Source organism: Schistocerca gregaria, chromosome 11 (genome assembly GCF_023897955.1).
Source record: "Schistocerca gregaria isolate iqSchGreg1 chromosome 11, iqSchGreg1.2, whole genome shotgun sequence".
Lineage (NCBI taxonomy): Eukaryota > Metazoa > Arthropoda > Insecta > Orthoptera > Acrididae > Schistocerca > Schistocerca gregaria.
The window spans coordinates 5,818,213-5,833,899 of NC_064930.1; the positions used below are offsets into that span (position 1 = coordinate 5,818,213).

Here is a 15,687-nt window from a genome sequence, read left to right on the forward strand (position 1 = left end):
ATGTGCACAGACACGATGGTTGGTTGGTTTGTAGCAGCGAAGGTACCAGAGTACAAAGGCGTGGACACGTTCATGTACACAAGAGTTCCAAGTAGTTTCGATGCTCTGGTATTACGAATGCAAATTCCGTCTGTTTTGAATTGAAAGGGCGGTCACTAATTGGTCCTTTTCACTCCTTGCCGACAATCACACAGCACCTGAGGTAACAAGCACATCTCGAGCCCCATTGTGCTCTCCATTGTTCATGCCAACTCAGTGCCTCGCTCTTTGCTACTGTGTAAAACTCTTGTCGTCCAACTGCAAAACACTGGGACACAACAAGTTTCCGCGTCTCCACTGCACTGATAATACTACTAAACGCTCCCCAAACTTGGCAATCACCCATGCAGCCGACTTTTCCGACTTCACACGACGCGCACGCAACGCTCACGCTAGTGACAGCCTTATTTATAGTTCGACGTGGCGCCAAAGCGAATGAGCACATTTCGCCTACGGCTTAGGCCGCTCTCCTAGTGTGGCTGCTCTGTGTCTGCAGGCAGCGAGGGTCTGGAAGCTTCCTGTGTTCGCCCCTATATCACCTGTGCTTGCTTGTCAGAGACAGACTATCGCAAAACATACAACTCACTCCATGAATTGATTGCTACGGCATCTGTTATCAGCAGTCACAACCAGCAACACCAGTAGCAGGCGACTGCACGCAAAGAATGGGAACGTGCAGTGGGATTTACGTGAACTCGGCGCAAGGCAGATCTTTCCGACGTAGGCTTGAGAATCTTATGGGAACATTTGTACTGTATCTAAGTTAAGTGTAGGTGTGGGAGGAGGGTGCTTCCTGCGCACGAATAAAGTCACCCTCGCCAATTGTGGATGACAATCGTTCGCTTGTATCTGCCTAGACACCTCTGCTGGTTGGGGATTATTCCACTTGCATGGCAAGGTGCGCATGTAGGTGTGTTAAAAATTCTGGAGGCGCTGGGTATCGATCCCAGGACCTCTCACACTCTAAGCGAACGCTCTAACATCTGAGCTACGCCCACCCCCCAGTTAACTAGTAGTGCTACATACAGCCATATCAACGTCACAGACCCTTGCACTCCCAATGTTCCGCAGACAAACACTACTCTCTATGTATCAGTGAGGGTGTCTTTCAGGTTTCGTGCAATCTGTATCGAATCGTAGTTGGCCACAACGAAAGTGGCACGCATAACGTCAAAAATAGAGTTCGGACACCGCTCTGAGTAAGACGAACGTGTTGTCCACTGTCTAGACTTCAATGACGTTAAGCCGTCATACCTAAGACAGGTCTGCACTCGATAACACCACGATAACAGCCGGTCCCCACACTTACACCTTGGTCTCTTTATGACAGTATACATCATATCTGTCTGTGACGCTGGTTTTGCAACTTCTTGCGTGCCTTTATGTTCGCCGCGACCAACACTTACTATGCACTGACCATAAAACATGGAGAAGCCGTGTCTTGAACCCGAGACCTTCCACACGCTAAGCGAACGATCTGCCATCTGAGCTACGGCTACACACACGACTAAGCCTGGCTATTCTCCATTCTTTGCGACTCTGATGTGCACAGACACGATGGTTGGTTGGTTTGTAGCAGCGAAGGTACCAGAGTACAAAGGCGTGGACACGTTCATGTACACAAGAGTTCCAAGTAGTTTCGATGCTCTGGTATTACGAATGCAAATTCCGTCTGTTTTGAATTGAAAGGGCGGTCACTAATTGGTCCTTTTCACTCCTTGTCGACAATCACACAGCACCTGAGGTAACAAGCACATCTCGAGCCCCATTGTGCTCTCCATTGTTCATGCCAACTCAGTGCCTCGCTCTTTGCTACTGTGTAAAACTCTTGTCGTCCAACTGCAAAACACTGGGACACAACAAGTTTCCGCGTCTCCACTGCACTGATCATACTACGAAACGCTCCCCAAACTTGGCAATCACCCATGCAGCCGACTTTTCCGACTTTACACGACGTTCACGCAACGCTCACGCTAGTGACAGCCTTATTTATAGTTCGACGTGGCTCCAAAGCGAATGAGCACATGTCGCCTACGGCTTAGGCCGCTCTCCTAGTGTGGCTGCTCTGTGTCTGCAGGCAGCGAGGGGCTGCAAGCTTCCTGTGTTCGCACCTATATCACCTTTGCTTGCTTGTCAGAGACAGACTATCGCAAAACATACAACTCACTCCATGAATTGACTGCTACGGCATCTGTTATCAGCAGTCACAACCAGCAACACCAGTAGCAGCCGACTGCACGCAAAGAATGGGAACGTGCAGTGGGATTTACGTGAACTCGGCGCAAGGCAGATCTTTCCGACGTAGGCTTGAGAATCTTATGGGAACATTTGTACTGTATCTAAATTAAGTGTAGTTGTGGGAGGAGGGTGCTTCCTGCGCACGAATAAAATCACGCACGCCAATTGTGGATGCTAATCGTTCGCTTGTATCTGCCTAGACACCTCTGCTGGTTGGGAATTATTCCACTTGCATGGCAAGGTGCGCATGTAGGTGTGTTAAAAATTCTGGAGGCGCTGGGTATCGATCCCAGGACCTCTCACACTCTAAGCGAACGCTCTACCATCTGAGCTACGCCCACCCCCCAGTTGACTAGTAGTGCTACATACAGCCATATCAACGTCACAGACCCTTGCACTCCCAATATTCCGCAGACAAACACTACTCTCTATGTATCAGTGAGGGTGTCTTTCAGGTTTCGTGCAATCTGTATCGAATCGTAGTTGGCCACAACGAAAGTGGCACGCATAACGTCAAAAATAGAGTTCGGACACCGCTCTGAGTAAGACGAACGTGTTGTCCACTCTCTAGACTTCAATGACGTTAAGCCGTCATACCTAAGACAGGTCTGCACTCGATGACACCACGATAACAGCCGGTCCCCACACTTACACCTTGGTCTCTTTATGACATTATACATCATATCTGTCTGTGACGCTGGTTTTGCAACTTCTTGCGTGCCTTTATGTTCGCCGCGACCAACACGTACCATGCACTGACAAAAAAAAACATGGAGGAGCCGGGTCTTGAACCAGAGACCTTCCACACGCTAAGCGAACGATCTGCCATCTGAGCTACGGCTACACACACGACTAAGCCAGGCTATTCTCCATTCTTTGCGACTCTGATGTGCACAGACACGATGGTTGGTTGGTTTGTAGCGGCGAAGGAACCAGAGTACAAAGGCGCGGACACATTCATATACAAAAGAGTTCCAAGTAGTTTCGATGCTCTGGTATTACGGATGCAAATTCCGTCTGTTTTGAATTGAAAGGGCGGTCACAAATTGGTCATTTTCACTCCTTGTCGACAATCACGCAGCACCTGAGGTAACAAGCACATCTCGAGCCCCATTGTGCTCTCCATTGTTCATGCCAACTCAGTGCCTCGCTCTTTGCTACTGTGTAAAACTCTTGTCGTCCAACTGCAAAACACTGGGACACAACAAGTTTCCGCGTCTCCACTGCACTGATCATACTACGAAACGCTCCCCAAACTTGGCAATCACCCATGCAGCCGACTTTTCGGACTTTACACGACGCTCACGCTAGTGACAGCCTTATTTATAGTTCGACGTGGCGCCAAAGCGAATGAGCACATTTCGCCTACGGCTTAGGCCGCTCTCCTAGTGTGGCTGCTCTGTGTCTGCAGGCAGCGAGGGTCTGCAAGCTTCCTGTGTTCGCCCCTATATCACCTGTGCTTGCTTGTCAGAGACAGACTATCGCAAAACATACAACTCACTCCATGAATTGATTGCTACGGCATCTGTTATCAGCAGTCACAACCAGCAACACCAGTAGCAGCCGACTGCACGCAAAGAATGGGAACGTGCAGTGGGATTTACGTGAACTCGGCGCAAGGCAGATCTTTCCGACGTAGGCTTGAGAATCTTATGGGAACATTTGTACTGTATCTAAATTAAGTGTAGTTGTGGGAGGAGGGTGCTTCCTGCGCACGAATAAAATCACGCACGCCAATTGTGGATGCTAATCGTTCGCTTGTATCTGCCTAGACACCTCTGCTGGTTGGGAATTATTCCACTTGCATGGCAAGGTGCGCATGTAGGTGTGTTAAAAATTCTGGAGGCGCTGGGTATCGATCCCAGGACCTCTCACACTCTAAGCGAACGCTCTACCATCTGAGCTACGCCCACCCCCCAGTTGACTAGTAGTGCTACATACAGCCATATCAACGTCACAGACCCTTGCACTCCCAATATTCCGCAGACAAACACTACTCTCTATGTATCAGTGAGGGTGTCTTTCAGGTTTCGTGCAATCTGTATCGAATCGTAGTTGGCCACAACGAAAGTGGCACGCATAACGTCAAAAATAGAGTTCGGACACCGCTCTGAGTAAGACGAACGTGTTGTCCACTCTCTAGACTTCAATGACGTTAAGCCGTCATACCTAAGACAGGTCTGCACTCGATGACACCACGATAACAGCCGGTCCCCACACTTACACCTTGGTCTCTTTATGACATTATACATCATATCTGTCTGTGACGCTGGTTTTGCAACTTCTTGCGTGCCTTTATGTTCGCCGCGACCAACACGTACCATGCACTGACAAAAAAAAACATGGAGGAGCCGGGTCTTGAACCAGAGACCTTCCACACGCTAAGCGAACGATCTGCCATCTGAGCTACGGCTACACACACGACTAAGCCAGGCTATTCTCCATTCTTTGCGACTCTGATGTGCACAGACACGATGGTTGGTTGGTTTGTAGCGGCGAAGGAACCAGAGTACAAAGGCGCGGACACATTCATATACAAAAGAGTTCCAAGTAGTTTCGATGCTCTGGTATTACGAATGCAAATTCCGTCTGTTTTGAATTGAAAGGGCGGTCACAAATTGGTCCTTTTCACTCCTTGTCGACAATCACGCAGCACCTGAGGTAACAAGCACATCTCGAGCCCCATTGTGCTCTCCATTGTTCATGCCAACTCAGTGCCTCGCTCTTTGCTACTGTGTAAAACTCTTGTCGTCCAACTGCAAAACACTGGGACACAACAAGTTTCCGCGTCTCCACTGCACTGATCATACTACGAAACGCTCCCCAAACTTGGCAATCACCCATGCAGCCGACTTTTCGGACTTTACACGACGCTCACGCTAGTGACAGCCTTATTTATAGTTCGACGTGGCGCCAAAGCGAATGAGCACATTTCGCCTACGGCTTAGGCCGCTCTCCTAGTGTGGCTGCTCTGTGTCTGCAGGCAGCGAGGGTCTGCAAGCTTCCTGTGTTCGCCCCTATATCACCTGTGCTTGCTTGTCAGAGACAGACTATCGCAAAACATACAACTCACTCCATGAATTGATTGCTACGGCATCTGTTATCAGCAGTCACAACCAGCAACACCAGTAGCAGCCGACTGCACGCAACGAATGGGAACGTGCAGTGGGATTTACGTGAACTCGGCGCAAGGCAGATCTTTCCGACGTAGGCTTGAGAATCTTATGGGAACATTTGTACTGTATCTAAATTAAGTGTAGTTGTGGGAGGAGGGTGCTTCCTGCGCAGGAATAAAATCACGCACGCCAATTGTGGATGCTAATCGTTCGCTTGTATCTGCCTAGACACCTCTGCTGGTTGGGAATTATTCCACTTGCATGGCAAGGTGCGCATGTAGGTGTGTTAAAAATTCTGGAGGCGCTGGGTATCGATCCCAGTACCTCTCACACGCTAAGCGAGCGCTCTACCATCTGAGCTACGCCCACCCCCCCGTTGACTAGTAGTGCTACATACAGCCATATCAACGTCACAGACCCTTGCACTCCCAATATTCCGCAGACAAACACTACTCTCTATGTATCAGTGAGGGTGTCTTTCAGGTTTCGTGCAATCTGTATCGAATCGTAGTTGGCCACAATGAAAGTGGCACGCATAACGTCGAAAATAGAGTTCGGACACCGCTCTGAGTAAGACGAACGTGTTGTCCACTCTCTAGACTTCAATGACGTTAAGCCGTCATACCTAAGACAGGTCTGCACTCGATGACACCACGATAACAGCCGGTCCCCACACTTACACCTTGCTCTCCTTATGACAGTATACATCATATCAGTCTGTGACGCTGGTTTTGCAACTTCTTGCGTGCCTTTATGTTCGCCGCGACCAACACTTACTATGCACTGACCAAAAAACATGGAGAAGCCGGGTCTTGAACCCGAGACCTTCCACACGCTAAGCGATCGATCTGCCATCTGAGCTACGGCTACACACACGACTAAGCCTGGCTATTCTCCATTCTTTGCGACTCTGATGTGCACAGACACGATGGTTGGTGGGTTTGTAGCAGCGAAGGTACCAGAGTACAAAGGCGTGGACACGTTCATGTACACAAGAGTTCCAAGTAGTTTCGATGCTCTGGTATTACGAATGCAAATTCCGTCTGTTTTGAATTGAAAGGGCGGTCACAAATTGGTCCTTTTCACTCCTTGTCGACAATCACACAGCACCTGAGGTAACAAGCACATCTCGAGCCCCATTGTGCTCTCCATTGTTCATACCAACTCAGTGCCTCGCTCTTTGCTACTGTGTAAAACTCTTGTCGTCCAATTGCAAAACACTGGGACACAACAAGTTTCCGCGTCTCCACTGCACTGATCATACTACGAAACGCTCCCCAAACTTGGCAATCACCCATGCAGCCGACTTTTCGGACTTTACACGACGCTCACGCTAGTGACAGCCTTATTTATAGTTCGACGTGGCGCCAAAGCGAATCAGCACATTTCGCCTACGGCTTAGGCCGCTCTCCTAGTGTGGCTGCTCTGTGTCTGCAGGCAGCGAGGGGCTGCAAGCTTGCTGTGTTCGCACCTATATCACCTTTGCTTGCTTGTCAGAGACAGACTATCGCAAAACATACAACTCACTCCATGAATTGATTGCTACGGCATCTGTTATCAGCAGTCACAACCAGCAACACCAGTAGCAGCCGACTGCACGTAAAGAATGGGAACGTGCAGTGGGATTTACGTGAACTCGGCGCAAGGCAGATCTTTCCGACGTAGGCTTGAGAATCTTATGCGAACATTTGTACTGTATCTAAATTAAGTGTAGTTGTGGGAGGAGGGTGCTTCCTGCGCACGAATAAAATCACGCTCGCCAATTGTGGATGCTAATCGTTCGCTTGTATCTGCCTAGACACCTCTGCTGGTTGGGAATTATTCCACTTGCATGGCAAGGTGCGCATGTAGGTGTGTTAAAAATTCTGGAGGCGCTGGGTATCGATCCCAGTACCTCTCACACTCTAAGCGAACGCTCTACCATCTGAGCTACGCCCACCCCTTCGTTGATTAGTAGTGCTACATACAGCCATATCAACGTCACAGACCCTTGCACTCCCAATATTCCGCAGACAAACACTACTCTCTATGTATCAGTGAGGGTGTCTTTCAGGTTTCGTGCAATCTGTATCGAATCGTAGTTGGCCACAATGAAAGTGGCACGCATAACGTCGAAAATAGAGTTCGGACACCGCTCTGAGTAAGACGAACGTGTTGTCCACTCTCTAGACTTCAATGACGTTAAGCCGTCATACCTAAGACAGGTCTGCACTCGATGACACCACGATAACAGCCGGTCCCCACACTTATTCCTTGCTCTCCTTATGACAGTATACATCATATCAGTCTGTGACGCTGGTTTTGCAACTTCTTGCGTGCCTTTATGTTCGCCGCGACCAACACTTACTATGCACTGACCAAAAAACATGGAGAAGCCGGGTCTTGAACCCGAGACCTTCCACACGCTAAGCGATCGATCTGCCATCTGAGCTACGGCTACACACACGACTAAGCCTGGCTATTCTCCATTCTTTGCGACTCTGATGTGCACAGACACGATGGTTGGTTGGTTTGTAGCAGCGAAGGTACCAGAGTACAAAGGCGTGGACACGTTCATGTACACAAGAGTTCCAAGTAGTTTCGATGCTCTGGTATTACGAATGCAAATTCCGTCTGTTTTGAATTGAAAGGGCGGTCACAAATTGGTCCTTTTCACTCCTTGTCGACAATCACACAGCACCTGAGGTAACAAGCACATCTCGAGCCCCATTGTGCTCTCCATTGTTCATGCCAACTCAGTGCCTCGCTCTTTGCTACTGTGTAAAACTCTTGTCGTCCAATTGCAAAACACTGGGACACAACAAGTTTTCGCGTCTCCACTGCACTGATCATACTACGAAACGCTCCCCAAACTTGGCAATCACCCATGCAGCCGACTTTTCCGACTTTACACGACGCTCACGCAACGCTCACGCTAGTGACAGCCTTATTTATAGTTCGACGTGGCGCCAAAGCGAATGAGCACATTTCGCCTACGGCTTAGGCCGCTCTCCTAGTGTGGCTGCTCTGTGTCTGCAGGCAGCGAGGGGCTGCAAGCTTGCTGTGTTCGCACCTATATCACCTTTGCTTGCTTGTCAGAGACAGACTATCGCAAAACATACAACTCACTCCATGAATTGATTGCTACGGCATCTGTTATCAGCAGTCACAACCAGCAACACCAGTAGCAGCCGACTGCACGTAAAGAATGGGAACGTGCAGTGGGATTTACGTGAACTCGGCGCAAGGCAGATCTTTCTGACGTAGGCTTGAGAATCTTATGGGAACATTTGTACTGTATCTAAATTAAGTGTAGTTGTGGGAGGAGGGTGCTTCCTGCGCACGAATAAAATCACGCTCGCCAATTGTGGATGCTAATCGTTCGCTTGAATCTGCCTAGACACCTCTGCTGGTTGGGAATTATTCCACTTGCATGGCAAGGTGCGCATGTAGGTGTGTTAAAAATTCTGGAGGCGCTGGGTATCGATCCCAGTACCTCTCACACGCTAAGCGAGCGCTCTACCATCTGAGCTACGCCCACCCCCCCGTTGACTAGTAGTGCTACATACAGCCATATCAACGTCACAGACCCTTGCACTCCCAATATTCCGCAGACAAACACTACTCTCTATGTATCAGTGAGGGTGTCTTTCAGGTTTCGTGCAATCTGTATCGAATCGTAGTTGGCCACAATGAAAGTGGCACGCATAACGTCGAAAATAGAGTTCGGACACCGCTCTGAGTAAGACGAACGTGTTGTCCACTCTCTAGACTTCAATGACGTTAAGCCGTCATACCTAAGACAGGTCTGCACTCGATGACACCACGATAACAGCCGGTCCCCACACTTACACCTTGCTCTCCTTATGACAGTATACATCATATCAGTCTGTGACGCTGGTTTTGCAACTTCTTGCGTGCCTTTATGTTCGCCGCGACCAACACTTACTATGCACTGACCAAAAAACATGGAGAAGCCGGGTCTTGAACCCGAGACCTTCCACACGCTAAGCGATCGATCTGCAATCTGAGCTACGGCTACACACACGACTAAGCCTGGCTATTCTCCATTCTTTGCGACTCTGATGTGCACAGACACGATGGTTGGTGGGTTTGTAGCAGCGAAGGTACCAGAGTACAAAGGCGTGGACACGTTCATGTACACAAGAGTTCCAAGTAGTTTCGATGCTCTGGTATTACGAATGCAAATTCCGTCTGTTTTGAATTGAAAGGGCGGTCACAAATTGGTCCTTTTCACTCCTTGTCGACAATCACACAGCACCTGAGGTAACAAGCACATCTCGAGCCCCATTGTGCTCTCCATTGTTCATGCCAACTCAGTGCCTCGCTCTTTGCTACTGTGTAAAACTCTTGTCGTCCAATTGCAAAACACTGGGACACAACAAGTTTCCGCGTCTCCAGTGCACTGATCATACTACGAAACGCTCCCCAAACTTGGCAATCACCCATGCAGCCGACTTTTCCGACTTTACACGACGCTCACGCTAGTGACAGCCTTATTTATAGTTCGACGTGGCGCCAAAGCGAATCAGCACATTTCGCCTACGGCTTAGGCCGCTCTCCTAGTGTGGCTGCTCTGTGTCTGCAGGCAGCGAGGGGCTGCAAGCTTGCTGTGTTCGCACCTATATCACCTTTGCTTGCTTGTCAGAGACAGACTATCGCAAAACATACAACTCACTCCATGAATTGGTTGCTACGGCATCTGTTATCAGCAGTCACAACCAGCAACACCAGTAGCAGCCGACTGCACGTAAAGAATGGGAACGTGCAGTGGGATTTACGTGAACTCGGCGCAAGGCAGATCTTTCCGACGTAGGCTTGAGAATCTTATGGGAACATTTGTACTGTATCTAAATTAAGTGTAGTTGTGGGAGGAGGGTGCTTCCTGCGCACGAATAAAATCACGCTCGCCAATTGTGGATGCTAATCGTTCGCTTGTATCTGCCTAGACACCTCTGCTGGTTGGGAATTATTCCACTTGCATGGCAAGGTGCGCATGTAGGTGTGTTAAAAATTCTGGAGGCGCTGGGTATCGATCCCAGTACCTCTCACACGCTAAGCGAGCGCTCTACCATCTGAGCTACGCCCACCCCCCCGTTGACTAGTAGTGCTACATACAGCCATATCAACGTCACAGACCCTTGCACTCCCAATATTCCGCAGACAAACACTACTCTCTATGTATCAGTGAGGGTGTCTTTCAGGTTTCGTGCAATCTGTATCGAATCGTAGTTGGCCACAATGAAAGTGGCACGCATAACGTCGAAAATAGAGTTCGGACACCGCTCTGAGTAAGACGAACGTGTTGTCCACTCTCTAGACTTCAATGACGTTAAGCCGTCATACCTAAGACAGGTCTGCACTCGATGACACCACGATAACAGCCGGTCCCCACACTTATTCCTTGCTCTCCTTATGACAGTATACATCATATCAGTCTGTGACGCTGGTTTTGCAACTTCTTGCGTGCCTTTATGTTCGCCGCGACCAACACTTACTATGCACTGACCAAAAAACATGGAGAAGCCGGGTCTTGAACCCGAGACCTTCCACACGCTAAGCGATCGATCTGCCATCTGAGCTACGGCTACACACACGACTAAGCCTGGCTATTCTCCATTCTTTGCGACTCTGATGTGCACAGACACGATGGTTGGTTGGTTTGTAGCAGCGAAGGTACCAGAGTACAAAGGCGTGGACACGTTCATGTACACAAGAGTTCCAAGTAGTTTCGATGCTCTGGTATTACGAATGCAAATTCCGTCTGTTTTGAATTGAAAGGGCGGTCACAAATTGGTCCTTTTCACTCCTTGTCGACAATCACACAGCACCTGAGGTAACAAGCACATCTCGAGCCCCATTGTGCTCTCCATTGTTCATGCCAACTCAGTGCCTCGCTCTTTGCTACTGTGTAAAACTCTTGTCGTCCAATTGCAAAACACTGGGACACAACAAGTTTCCGCGTCTCCACTGCACTGATCATACTACGAAACGCTCCCCAAACTTGGCAATCACCCATGCAGCCGACTTTTCCGACTTTACACGACGCTCACGTAACGCTCACGCTAGTGACAGCCTTATTTATAGTTCGACGTGGCGCCAAAGCGAATGAGCACATTTCGCCTACGGCTTAGGCCGCTCTCCTAGTGTGGCTGCTCTGTGTCTGCAGGCAGCGAGGGGCTGCAAGCTTGCTGTGTTCGCACCTATATCACCTTTGCTTGCTTGTCAGAGACAGACTATCGCAAAACATACAACTCACTCCATGAATTGATTGCTACGGCATCTGTTATCAGCAGTCACAACCAGCAACACCAGTAGCAGCCGACTGCACGTAAAGAATGGGAACGTGCAGTGGGATTTACGTGAACTCGGCGCAAGGCAGATCTTTCCGACGTAGGCTTGAGAATCTTATGGGAACATTTGTACTGTATCTAAATTAAGTGTAGTTGTGGGAGGAGGGTGCTTCCTGCGCACGAATAAAATCACGCTCGCCAATTGTGGATGCTAATCGTTCGCTTGAATCTGCCTAGACACCTCTGCTGGTTGGGAATTATTCCACTTGCATGGCAAGGTGCGCATGTAGGTGTGTTAAAAATTCTGGAGGCGCTGGGTATCGATCCCAGTACCTCTCACACGCTAAGCGAGCGCTCTACCATCTGAGCTACGCCCACCCCCCCGTTGACTAGTAGTGCTACATACAGCCATATCAACGTCACAGACCCTTGCACTCCCAATATTCCGCAGACAAACACTACTCTCTATGTATCAGTGAGGGTGTCTTTCAGGTTTCGTGCAATCTGTATCGAATCGTAGTTGGCCACAATGAAAGTGGCACGCATAACGTCGAAAATAGAGTTCGGACACCGCTCTGAGTAAGACGAACGTGTTGTCCACTCTCTAGACTTCAATGACGTTAAGCCGTCATACCTAAGACAGGTCTGCACTCGATGACACCACGATAACAGCCGGTCCCCACACTTACACCTTGCTCTCCTTATGACAGTATACATCATATCAGTCTGTGACGCTGGTTTTGCAACTTCTTGCGTGCCTTTATGTTCGCCGCGACCAACACTTACTATGCACTGACCAAAAAACATGGAGAAGCCGGGTCTTGAACCCGAGACCTTCCACACGCTAAGCGATCGATCTGCAATCTGAGCTACGGCTACACACACGACTAAGCCTGGCTATTCTCCATTCTTTGCGACTCTGATGTGCACAGACACGATGGTTGGTGGGTTTGTAGCAGCTAAGGTACCAGAGTACAAAGGCGTGGACACGTTCATGTACACAAGAGTTCCAAGTAGTTTCGATGCTCTGGTATTACGAATGCAAATTCCGTCTGTTTTGAATTGAAAGGGCGGTCACAAATTGGTCCTTTTCACTCCTTGTCGACAATCACACAGCACCTGAGGTAACAAGCACATCTCGAGCCCCATTGTGCTCTCCATTGTTCATGCCAACTCAGTGCCTCGCTCTTTGCTACTGTGTAAAACTCTTGTCGTCCAATTGCAAAACACTGGGACACAACAAGTTTCCGCGTCTCCACTGCACTGATCATACTACGAAACGCTCCCCAAACTTGGCAATCACCCATGCAGCCGACTTTTCCGACTTTACACGACGCTCACGCTAGTGACAGCCTTATTTATAGTTCGACGTGGCGCCAAAGCGAATGAGCACATTTCGCCTACGGCTTAGGCCGCTCTCCTAGTGTGGCTGCTCTGTGTCTGCAGGCAGCGAGGGGCTGCAAGCTTGCTGTGTTCGCACCTATATCACCTTTGCTTGCTTGTCAGAGACAGACTATCGCAAAACATACAACTCACTCCATGAATTGATTGCTACGGCATCTGTTATCAGCAGTCACAACCAGCAACACCAGTAGCAGGCGACTGCACGTAAAGAATGGGAACGTGCAGTGGGATTTACGTGAACTCGGCGCAAGGCAGATCTTTCCGACGTAGGCTTGAGAATCTTATGGGAACATTTGTACTGTATCTAAATTAAGTGTAGTTGTGGGAGGAGGGTGCTTCCTGCGCACGAATAAAATCACGCTCGCCAATTGTGGATGCTAATCGTTCGCTTGTATCTGCCTAGACACCTCTGCTGGTTAGGAATTATTCCACTTGCATGGCAAGGTGCGCATGTAGGTGTGTTAAAAATTCTGGAGGCGCTGGGTATCGATCCCAGTACCTCTCACACGCTAAGCGAGCGCTCTACCATCTGAGCTACGCCCACCCCCCCCCCCCCCCCCCCGTTGACTAGTAGTGCTACATACAGCCATATCAACGTCACAGACCCTTGCACTCCCAATATTCCGCAGACAAACACTACTCTCTATGTATCAGTGAGGGTGTCTTTCAGGTTTCGTGCAATCTGTATCGAATCGTAGTTGGCCACAATGAAAGTGGCACGCATAACGTCGAAAATAGAGTTCGGACACCGCTCTGAGTAAGACGAACGTGTTGTCCACTCTCTAGACTTCAATGACGTTAAGCCGTCATACCTAAGACAGGTCTGCACTCGATGACACCACGATAACAGCCGGTCCCCACACTTACACCTTGCTCTCCTTATGACAGTATACATCATATCAGTCTGTGACGCTGGTTTTGCAACTTCTTGCGTGCCTTTATGTTCGCCGCGACCAACACTTACTATGCACTGACCAAAAAACATGGAGAAGCCGGGTCTTGAACCCGAGACCTTCCACACGCTAAGCGATCGATCTGCAATCTGAGCTACGGCTACACACACGACTAAGCCTGGCTATTCTCCATTCTTTGGGACTCTGATGTGCACAGACACGATGGTTGGTGGGTTTGTAGCAGCGAAGGTACCAGAGTACAAAGGCGTGGACACGTTCATGTACACAAGAGTTCCAAGTAGTTTCGATGCTCTGGTATTACGAATGCAAATTCCGTCTGTTTTGAATTGAAAGGGCGGTCACAAATTGGTCCTTTTCACTCCTTGTCGACAATCACACAGCACCTGAGGTAACAAGCACATCTCGAGCCCCATTGTGCTCTCCATTGTTCATGCCAACTCAGTGCCTCGCTCTTTGCTACTGTGTAAAACTCTTGTCGTCCAATTGCAAAACACTGGGACACAACAAGTTTCCGCGTCTCCACTGCACTGATCATACTACGAAACGCTCCCCAAACTTGGCAATCACCCATGCAGCCGACTTTTCCGACTTTACACGACGCTCACGCTAGTGACAGCCTTATTTATAGTTCGACGTGGCGCCAAAGCGAATCAGCACATTTCGCCTACGGCTTAGGCCGCTCTCCTAGTGTGGCTGCTCTGTGTCTGCAGGCAGCGAGGGGCTGCAAGCTTGCTGTGTTCGCACCTATATCACCTTTGCTTGCTTGTCAGAGACAGACTATCGCAAAACATACAACTCACTCCATGAATTGGTTGCTACGGCATCTGTTATCAGCAGTCACAACCAGCAACACCAGTAGCAGCCGACTGCACGTAAAGAATGGGAACGTGCAGTGGGATTTACGTGAACTCGGCGCAAGGCAGATCTTTCCGACGTAGGCTTGAGAATCTTATGGGAACATTTGTACTGTATCTAAATTAAGTGTAGTTGTGGGAGGAGGGTGCTTCCTGCGCACGAATAAAATCACGCTCGCCAATTGTGGATGCTAATCGTTCGCTTGTATCTGCCTAGACACCTCTGCTGGTTGGGAATTATTCCACTTGCATGGCAAGGTGCGCATGTAGGTGTGTTAAAAATTCTGGAGGCGCTGGGTATCGATCCCAGTACCTCTCACACGCTAAGCGAGCGCTCTACCATCTGAGCTACGCCCACCCCCCCGTTGACTAGTAGTGCTACATACAGCCATATCAACGTCACAGACCCTTGCACTCCCAATATTCCGCAGACAAACACTACTCTCTATGTATCAGTGAGGGTGTCTTTCAGGTTTCGTGCAATCTGTATCGAATCGTAGTTGGCCACAATGAAAGTGGCACGCATAACGTCGAAAATAGAGTTCGGACACCGCTCTGAGTAAGACGAACGTGTTGTCCACTCTCTAGACTTCAATGACGTTAAGCCGTCATACCTAAGACAGGTCTGCACTCGATGACACCACGATAACAGCCGGTCCCCACACTTATTCCTTGCTCTCCTTATGACAGTATACATCATATCAGTCTGTGACGCTGGTTTTGCAACTTCTTGCGTGCCTTTATGTTCGCCGCGACCAACACTTACTATGCACTGACCAAAAAACATGGAGAAGCCGGGTCTTGAACCCGAGACCTTCCACACGCTAAG

General features: G+C 49.3%; 2 non-coding genes across 2 annotated transcripts; both read right to left on the reverse strand.

The window, feature by feature from the left end:
- Positions 1 to 2,545: 2,545 nt before the first annotated feature.
- Positions 2,546 to 2,619, reverse strand: Trnas-aga (transfer RNA serine (anticodon AGA)). Its single transcript has one exon. It is a non-coding gene; the product is annotated as a tRNA-Ser (tRNA).
- Positions 2,620 to 4,117: 1,498 nt separating this feature from the next.
- On the reverse strand, positions 4,118 to 4,191 carry Trnas-aga (transfer RNA serine (anticodon AGA)). Its single transcript has one exon. It is a non-coding gene; the product is annotated as a tRNA-Ser (tRNA).
- Positions 4,192 to 15,687: the final 11,496 nt, after the last annotated feature.